General features: G+C 40.8%; 1 pseudogene; it reads right to left on the bottom strand.

The window, feature by feature from the left end:
* Positions 1 to 8,458: 8,458 nt before the first annotated feature.
* LOC116090728 overlaps positions 8,459 to 10,460 on the bottom strand; it is a 4,176-nt pseudogene continuing 2,174 nt past the window's right edge.

Genomic DNA, 10,460 nt, shown 5'->3' with positions numbered 1-10,460 from the left:
AAAAAAAAAAAAAAAAAAAAAAAAAAAAAAGTTGAAGTCATCTGACAAAAAGGTCAACACTGGAAAAGTATTTTTATATATTATTTATGTGCAGCAGGGCTTATATTATTAGGGAGTATAAACAGTAACAATCTGAGGCTGTTCTCAAGTCTTAGAACCCACTAGTTCATTCATTCTGATAGACAACTTTAGAATTCAAATCTTTCTCGGCTAAGTTAGTGAGTTCTTGCTCTCTTGCTCACTATCCCACTTTAACACTCTAAGATTATTTTTCTCAATTCAGCTACAGTACACATCACATCCCTTGCCAGGTGTGGTCATTGTAAACCCATATTTTTAGATACTTGGAAGGTTAAGACAGGAAGAACATAAGGAACACAAGCTCAAGGCCTGCCTAAGTCTGTATAATGGGTCCAAGGCTAAGACCCTGTCTCAGTAGATCAATCAATACATAAATAAATGCCAGGCAATGGTGGCCCATACCTTTAATCTCAACACTTGGGAGGCAGAGGTGGGCAGATCTGTGCATTCCAGGCCAGCCTGTCTACAAATCAAGTTCCAGAACAGCAAGAGCTGTTACACATAGAAATCCTATTTTGAAAAAACAGAGAAGAAAGGAGGAAGAAGGTGAAGGAGGGGGAGGAAAAAGAAAGTATTGGATATAGCTCAGTAGTAGTGCTTACAAGCATATGTAAGGCCCTAGGTTCAATCTTCCTTATTAAAAGCAACAATAACAAATGTTCATGCCTCAAAATAGTAACAGCCCCAGAATTCATCAGTCTGAGGCAGAAGAATAACATATTAATGGTAGCTTAGGCTACATAGCAAAACCCAGTCATTCATTTGTGTGTGTGTGTGTGTATGTGTGTGTGTGTGTAACATAATATGTATATATATATAAATATATACATATATATGTATACATACATATATATATATATATATATAAACCTATCCATAGAGAGAAAGCACTATCTAGTATTGGCTACTTGAAGAGATATTTAGGATTACATTGACAGAAACAAACTAAATAAGACCCAGTTACCATCTTACTCCAGAAGAGTTTTACCTAACAGCAAATCCTAGACATCTGCACCCAGCATATTCTCACATGCAGTCCATGGCCAAGATTATCCAAAAGGACCACAAACTCCTGAAGAGGGCTTCAGATCCTATTACAGATGGTTGTGAGGCATCGTGTGGTTGCTGGGATTTGAACTCAGGATCTCTGGAAGTACAGTCAGTGCTCTTAACCATTGAGCCATCTCTCCAAGGACTGTTTAAATATATTGTTTATCACAGGGTTGTTGGAAAAGAAAGCTATAATATAGTCAACGAATTTTAAAAATTGTCTTTGAGTGAAATCTGTTGATTTTTTAAAAATATTTCTTTGTTATTATATGAAAGTACACTGTAGCTGTCTTTATACACACCAGAAGAGAGTGTCAGATCTCATTAGGCATGGTTGTGAACCACCATGTGGTTGCTGGGATTTGAACTCAGGACCTTCAGAAGAGCAGTCAGTGCTCCTACCTGCTGAGCTATCTCACCAGCCCAAAATCTGTTGATTTTTAAACCATCTCCAGAGAGTCCTCAAAAGATTCATGGACAAGTTATTACTTATAAAAAAAAAAACAATCAAAGTCTACATTGATAACCCTTCTTGAATGCTTTCCAAAATGCTTGTTGAAAGTTTCCAATCAGCAAAATGAGGATAATTGAGCCTGCTCCCCTGCCTCTCAACCTTTGAGTTCTTAGAAATGTTAAATGAGTCACTACATAAAAGGGTGTTCAGAGTACTTTCTGAAAAAAGCCAACACTGAGTACATGTCACTTATAATTGTTCCACTTAGGGGGTAGCCTGGCAAAGTGATGCAGACTGGTAATACCAGCACTTGGGAAGTAGAGGCAGAAAGATCAGGAGTTCCAGGTCAGCCTCAGCTATATAGTAACCTCAAGACCATCCTTGGCTGGATGAACCCTATCTCAAAGAACAACCAACCACTGGAAACCAAATAAGAGCCAGCAGGTTGACTTACTGAGTAAAAGCGCTTGCCGTGAAAGTCTGATGATATGAATTTGATCCCTAGATCCCATCCACAGTGGAGGAAGAGAACTGACTCCTAAAGTTATCTTCTTAACTACACTTAGGAGCTCTGGCACACATGTACACACACACACACACACACACACACACACACACACACACACACAAATAAATTAAAAAGCCAGGCATGGTAGCTTAGGGATATAGTCCCAGAACTAAGGGAGCAGGTATACATCTCAATGAGTTTAAGGTAGCCTGGTCTTCATACTGAGTATCAGAAACAAAGTGAGAAACCATTTTTATTCAAGACTATTCCAGAGGTCAAAAGGAGTGTGTGTGTGTGTGTGTGTGTGTGTGTGTACTGTAAGAGATCAAACTGACAGTCTCTCTCTGTCTCTTTCCTAAATGGCTGTTTGATCCTTTTGACTTCAACTTCTGAACTTTAAAACTATGGATTCCTAACAAATAGGTTTGTATTTCTTTATGTTTTTTTTGTTTTGTTTTTGTTTTTTTCGAGACAGTATGTTTTGGTTTTTTGAGATAAGTTCTCATGTATCCCAGGATGCCTTTAAACTGGCCAAGTAGCTAGGGATGACCTTGAACTTCTAATTCTCCTGCCTCTTCTACTTGAGCTTGGATTATAGGCTTGTCACCACTCCTGGTGAGGGCTTTGCTAGGCAAAGGACTCTACCAACTGGGCTATATCCCAGTCCTGTTTTTACCACTGCATTTTTTAAAATTGAAAATAAACGAGATAGTCATTTTTGTTCTGTTAAAAGGGTTTGGCATGGAAAACTCTATAACAATTACAATTTTTAAGGCCAGACTTACTAAAACAGATGAGATAAGAAAAGGTTAAAAGCTCAGAGAAATGAGGGAGGGGAGTTGATATAAATAAGCAATCTAAGAAAGAAAACCCATCCAATGATTACATTCCAGAGTACCTAGAAGAAACGCTCAACCAGTATACCTCATTCTAACACATTTCCTTATAGCTTAGGTCAGAAGACAACTCTTAGGAATGAGTTCTCTCCTTCTACCATGGGGAGGGGGGGTCCCAGGAATTAGGCTTGGTATCAGTTGCCTTTACTCACTGAGCCATTGCGTCACGCTGTCCTTACCATGCTTTATAACAACCAGTGTAGTAGCAAACCTGCACACAGCAGGATGCTCGGGAGGCTGAGAAGGCTCATATCTCAGTGTAGTATCCCCTAATAGACATCAGGAAGAAAGATGGGCTTAGGCTAACGTCTAACTCCAGTGCTAGGGAGCAAAAACAGGGAAAGCCAAGGGGTTCTTTGGCAAGCCAATGTTACCAAAATAACCGTGATAAAATAAGGTGGAATGTTATAGAAGACTCCTGACATTGATCTTTGGAGCCCGCACATACCTGTGTGTATGCACACACTGCAAAGTAACTAAATAGAATGTATAAAGTGGACTGAATATATAGATCAGTGCTAGTGTCCTTGCCTATCAGCTACAAAAAAAAAAAACCAAACAAATGAAACAAAAAAAGAAATTTTTTTTAACCCTGATTTAAAGTTAGTCAAGTTGTGGCACAAACTGGAATATGCTATTTAGGATTAGGATAATTTTTGCAGATGACAATCCCAGTGCGGTTGAGTCGTGAGTTGAAGAAAAGGGTCTTCATGAGAAAGTCCACACCTGCACCATACAGGGCAGCTGAGATCCTCTTTTCTCATTTCCTATGTGAGGCAGGATCTCACTGTGCACCCCAAGTTGGCCTGAAATTCATGCTTTTCCTCCTCCAGTCTCCTCAGTGATGGGATTACAAATATGGCTGCCATCCTGGGATCCCAGGTTGGTGCACCTGCTCTGATCCAACAAGTTCTTAAATCCCCAAACTCCTTTCAGTTCTTACTGTTTTCTTTTCTTTTCTTTTCTTTTTTTTATCCAAGTGCCTTTATGCTCACCTTTATAAAGGCTGTGGATGTTCATTATAAACATTTATGTTCTGATACTTCAAAAATGTTTGCAAGATAAAAATATAAAAATAAAATATACGAAGTTCTTCATTAAAATAATACCTTAATAAGTCCGTTAAAAGCAGAGCCAGGACTGGATCCCAACATAATGGGCCTGGGGCTTTTTAAGCCATCACATGACCACACCTCAGGCTCCCCTGACAGTGAGATGGTAAGGAAGCCTCCTCCGGCTTCTACTTCAGGGTTAGAAAGCAGCTCAGAGATAGTCTTACTTGGTTTTCTTAGTGTTTGTTTTCATCCTTGTGGTCTAATATGGAAATCTATCATTCATTAGTTATGTACAATAACATGAGAGCAAAGAGAAAGGCAGAGAAGCCAGCCTCCTGCCCCCTGCTCCGGGCCTGGAGATTCAACATGGAGAGGCAATTGTCTTTTAAGAAAAGCACTTGGGAGGCAGAGGCAAGGAGATCTCTGAGTTCTACAGCAGCCTGGTCTATATAGTAAGTTCCAAGATTCACTATATAGGGCTATATAGAGAGACCCTGTCTCTATTTAAATAAACAAACAAATAAACAAACAAATTAAAAATGTAAAAAACAGTACAAAAACACAGAAAGAAGGAAACAATGAGAGACAGAAAGAAATTGTGCTATGTCCTGAGATTGTTTTCTTTGTGTGTGTGTGTAGTACCAGCATTTGAACCTAGGATCTCATGCAAGTTAGGTAAGAACTGTACCACTAAGCCATCTTTTGATTTTTCAGTGTGAAGGCTGGGTGTAGTGATGCATAACTGTAATCCTAGAAGTGGGAAGATCACTGCAAGTTCAAGACCAGGCTGATTTATATACTTAACAAGTTGTATGACCACTAGAGCCAGTGAGGGATTGTGATAGACAACAAAACAAAAAATCTTTATTGAGACAGAGTCTGTCTTAGTTAGGGTTTCACTGCTGCAAAGAAACACTATGACCAAAGCAACTCTTACAAATCAAAACTTTTAATTGGGTATGACTTACAGTTTCAGAGGTACAACCCATTATCATCATGGCAGGAAGCATGGCAGCATTCAGGCAAACATGGTGCTGGAGGAACTGAGAGTTCTACATTTTAATCTAAAGGTGGCTAGGAGGGGTCTTGTCTTCCACAGGCAGCCAGGAAGAGGCTCTGATTCCATACTCAAGCAAAGCTTGAGACTAGGATACCTCAAAGCCCTCCTACACAGTGACATACTTCCTCCAAAGCCACATCTCCTAGTAGTGCCACTTCATATGTCCAAGCATGGAAATATATGAACCTATAGGGCCAAACCTATCCAAACTACCACAGAGTCTCTAATTGTTCAGGTGGACTGAAGCTTTTTCTCTAGCCCAGTGTCTTAGTTTTACTTCTGTTAACAAACACCATGACCAAGGAAATTCTTACAGGACAATATTTAATTGGGGCTGGCTCACAGGTTCAGAGGTTCAGTCCATTATCATCAAGGGTGGCAGCATCTAGGCAGTCATAGTGCAGGAGCTGAGAGTTCTACATCTTCATCTGAAAGCTGCAAGCAGAATACTGGCTTCCAGGCAGCTAGCATAGGGTCTTAAAGCCCACACCCACAGTGACACACCTACTCCAACAGGGCCACACCTTCTAATAGTGCCACTCTTTGGGCTGAGCATATATAAACCATCACATTCCACTCCCTGGCCCCCATAGTCTTATTTAAACAAATGAGTCTATGAGGGCCATTCCTAAACATAGCATAATGCAAAATATATTTAGTCCAACTTCAAAAGTCCCCATAGTCTATAGCAGTCTCAATAATATTAAAAGTCCAAAGTTCAAAGTCTCTTCTGAGATTCATACTGTAATCTCCAAAGCAAGACAGGAAACCAGCTGGGCAAACTCCAAATTCTGCATCTCCATGTTTGATGTCAAAGTGGTCTTCAGGTCTCCAACTCCTTTTTCTTTTCTTTTCTTCTTATTAAAGATTTATTTATGTTATGTATGTGAGTACACTGTCAATGTCTTCCGACACACCAGAAGAGGGCATTGGATGCCCATTACAGATGGTTGTGAGCCACCATGTGGTTGCTGGGAATTGAACTCAGGACTTCTGGAAGAGCAGCCAGTGCTCTTAACTGCTGAACTATCTCTCCAGTCCCCAACTCCTTTTTCGTCTTTGGTGACTGCAACAAACTTCTTTCAGCTGGGCTGGTTCCACTCCCTGTTAGCAGCTTTCCTCAGCCCAGAGACCATGACTCTGGCATCTCAAACATTTTTGGGTCCTCAAGGAACCTTCAATGTTACAGCTTCTTGTTTCAATGTCTGGGATCCACACATGATCTTCTGGGCTCCTCCAAAGGGCTGTCATCACTTCTCCTGCTCTGCCCTCTGTAGCACTCTAAGTTAAGGTTGATCTACTCCACTGCCAGGGCAGTTCTTGGTGATCATCCCATGGTACTGACATGTCCAATATACTGGATATTCTGCTGAAGATGGGCTTCACCAGTAGCCTCTCATAGGCTCTCTTCATGTTGTCAAGCTTCAACTTCTTCACATGACCCCTTCAGTCCTGGGCCATCAACTGCAACTGAGGCTGCACCTTCACCAATGGCCTTCCATGGCCTCTCAGAGTGCAAAGCCTCAGCTGTTCTTCATGACCCCTTTATGTCTTCAAAATTAGTATCATCTGGGTGACTCTTACACATTACCAAGTACAGTTACAGCATAAGGTATAACCTTGGCTATCTCTGGAACACAGCTACTTTGTGTTCTCAGAAAACACTTCCCAGAAGATTTCACGTGAGTGATACTGGTCTCTTCTTAATCACCACTAATTTCTTAGCTTCAGCTAACTAGCATCAATTGTCCCAGTAATCTCCTCCTCTTGACAGTAAAGCCAGAGACACATGGCCAAAGCTACCAAAGTTCTTCTGCTTGCTGGGGCTGGAACATGGCCCCCTTGTTCTATTACATCATCATCAGCTTTCTGTTTTCTAACTCATTCACTGCCTAGCTTGGTTATCCTGGAATTTGCTCGGTAGATTGACCTTGAACTCAGAGATGTTCATGGCTCTGCATCCTGGGATTAAAGTTATGTACCTCTATGCCTAGACTTAAGCTTTTCTTCACCCAGAACTTGCTCTGTACCAAGCTGGCTTTGAACCATAGATCTGCTTGCTTTTGCCTCCTGGGATTGAAGGCTTGTACTACCACTCCTGGACCTGAATTTAACTAGGTGGGATCTTACCACAAGGTCAGCACTCCCTTAATTCAATTCAATATCCTTGAACACAGGATTCCACTCCATTTCACTTCCTGGTGCCCCTTTAATACTCAAACCATATATTTTATATTTTTCCTTTCTCAGCTTGCTATACTTGTTTAAAATGCTCTTCATGAGACTTAAGCAGAGAACAAAGTCTATGATGGAAGTTTCTGAGATTTTCTTTGTCAATGCAATTAATCTGAGTCTCTTCACCTTATCTTCAAGCAGACTCTTCAGACAAGGGCAAAAAATAGCCACATTCTTCACCAAAATACCACAAAAGCAGTCTCTAGGGCACATATGGAAATTCTCCACTGGAACCTCTTAGGTCAGGTCTGCACAATTCAAATTACTCTCAGTAACAAAGTCTTCCATATTCCTACTACAATAGCCCATTAAGGCACATTTAAAGGATTCTACTGCTTTCCAAATCCAAAATCCCGAAATCCACATTCTTCCAAACAAAAGCATGGTCAGGCCTATCATTGCAATACCCCCACTTCTGGTACCAACTTCTATCTTAGTTGGGGTTTTACTGCTGTCAACAGACACCATGACCAAGGCAACTCTCATAAGAGAGTTAATTAGGGCTGGCTTACAGGTTCAGAGGTACAGTTCATTATCATCATGGGTGGATCATGGCAGCATCCAGGCAGGCATGGTTCAGGAGGAGCTGAGAGTTCTACATCTTCATCTGAAGGCTGCTAGCAGAATACTGACTTCCAGGTAACTAGGATGAGCTTCTTAAAGTCCACACCCACCTACTCTAACAAGGCCACACCTAATAATGCCACTCCTTGCCTTGCTTTTAGATTTTCCTGAGCTTCTAGATTTACAGACATTTGCCAACCATGCCCAGCAGTGTCCTGATATTTATTAAAATGCCATAATTTTAAAACTTCCCTGTTGCCCAATTCCATAATAATACTCTCTTTCTGACATCCCATAAAGCCCATGTATGTATGTATGTATATTATGTAATTTATTTTATGTTTCCGGGGATTGAACCTGGGGTTTTCACATGCTAGGCAATTGCAATGCCACTGAATTATATTCCCAGCACTCTGTTAGTTTGAGAGAAGTTTCTCTAGGGTTACTCAGCTGAACTTCATCTCATTCTATAACTCAGACAGACCTCCAACATGTGATGCTTCTGCTTTGGACTTCCCAATAGCCATTCCCAAGCAACTTCTTTTTTTTTTTTTTTTGAGCCAAAATTTTATTTATTTATTTCTTGTATCTGAAGTATTCCTCTATGACATCCTTGGCCTGAGATTCTTTGCCATAGTCCTTAACCACTATGCAACTGCAACCAACTACTTTTCATGGTTTCCCCTCTCGATTGATTTTACAGAGGCCTACCCATTCCCCTAGTTTCTTGTTGTCATCAACCTTTATCAGGTTGATTTGGTGCTCAGCACAAAGTGCCTCCACTAGCTTGGCATACATGGGCTCATCACAGTTGGATGCAAGCACACAGAGATGGGCTTGGCGCTTGTCTAAGACTTTGGCAGCTTCACATATGCACGTCTAGGCCATCGTGGATGAGGGCGGTCTTCAGCACCTCTTGTAGAGCAGTGTTGATGTCCATTACACCTCCAGAAGCTATGCCTTCCTCGGCCATGGCGGTGGATTACGGGTGACGCCGAATCTTGAACGCACCCCAGCTTCCGCCTCCATGCAAGCTGGGGTGGAACTTTTTTTTCTAAGAGAAAGAGAATGTAACCCAGAGTGGCTTCATACTCATTACATAGCTGAGCTATTGACTTTCCTATTGCCATGTACCACAAGGCTACATTTACTCGGTGGTGAAGATAGAATGCAAGATCACATAATATTTGCTAGGCAAATATTCACCAAATGAATCACAACTTAAACATTAATTCTAGTCTCAAGCATTTTGATGTTGTTGTTATTTTGCTTTCCCAGTAGTTGGGATTTCTGGCCTATGCCACCAAGCCCAGTTTTTACAACATTTATTGATCTTGTTTTTATTTTAGGAGACAGAACTTGGAACTCACTGTGTAGTTCATAATGACCTTGAACTTAGAGTCATTCTTCTATCTTCACATCCCAAGTGTTGAGATGACAAGAGGGCACCATGAGTACTAAGAGAGCCAACCCAGGGCTTCATATATGCTAGATAAGCCTCTCTCAGCTGAGCTACACTCCCAGTCTCAAAGAGTTAACTTATCATTGTTTTGTTTTGAGACATGGTTTCTCTGTGTAGCCCTGGAACTCACTCTTCAATGAAACTGGCCTCAAACACAGAGATTTCTTCCTCTGCCTCCCGAGTGCTGGGATTAAAGGTGCACACTGCCACCACACAGCCAAGGGGTTGTAGGGTTTTTTTTAAAAAAAAGATTTATTTAATGTATATAAGTACACTGTCGCTGTCTTCCGACACACCAGAAGACATCATTGGATCCTATCACAGATGGTTGTAAGCCACTATATGGTTGCTGGGAATTGAACTCAGGACCTCTAGAAGAGCAGTCAGTGCTCTTAACCATTGCGCCATCTCTCCAGCATGAATTTAGGTTCTTATTTCTTGCATTTTAAAAATGATTTTTCAAAGGAAGGCTTGTGGGTTATATTAGTGGTAACAGGAACAGAGACACAACACCATATAATCACAGTGCAACAACCTGAGGAGTTCTCTTAATCTTTTAGGGACCCTCAAATCAGGTTAAACCAGATCTTTGGCTTTAAAGTAGAAAAGAAAATTTAGGTCTATTCTAATGGATTTTATTAAACATATTGTAATATAGATTTTAAGCTTGTGGCTTAAGAGAAATAAAGTACTCAGGAAAGAATAAGGCATATCCATGTTCACTCAAGGGGTAGAGGCAAGTAGATCTCTGTGAGTTCATGGCCAGCCAGGACTGTATAGTAAGACCCTGTTAAAATAAAAGATATGGGATGGAGAGATGGCTTAGAAGTTAAGAGCACTAGGTGTTCTTCCTGAGGTCCTGAGTTCAATTTGCAGCAACCACATGGAGGCTCACAACCACCTATAATAAGATCTGGTGCCCTCTTTTGGCCTGCAGGCATACCTGCAGGCAGGATGCTGTATACATAATAAATAAATCTAAATAAATAAATAAATAAATAAATAATTATATACCCCTGCTTGGGTACCAGTTTCTCATGAGAGATCTTTATTAAGTGTCATAGCATTGGACATGTGTAGTATTTTAATGGCTTT

This window comes from Mastomys coucha, unplaced genomic scaffold, assembly GCF_008632895.1.
Source record: "Mastomys coucha isolate ucsf_1 unplaced genomic scaffold, UCSF_Mcou_1 pScaffold15, whole genome shotgun sequence".
Lineage (NCBI taxonomy): Eukaryota > Metazoa > Chordata > Mammalia > Rodentia > Muridae > Mastomys > Mastomys coucha.
Note: the sequence above shows the minus strand (reverse complement) of the source record. Positions and strands in the feature narration are given on the sequence as shown.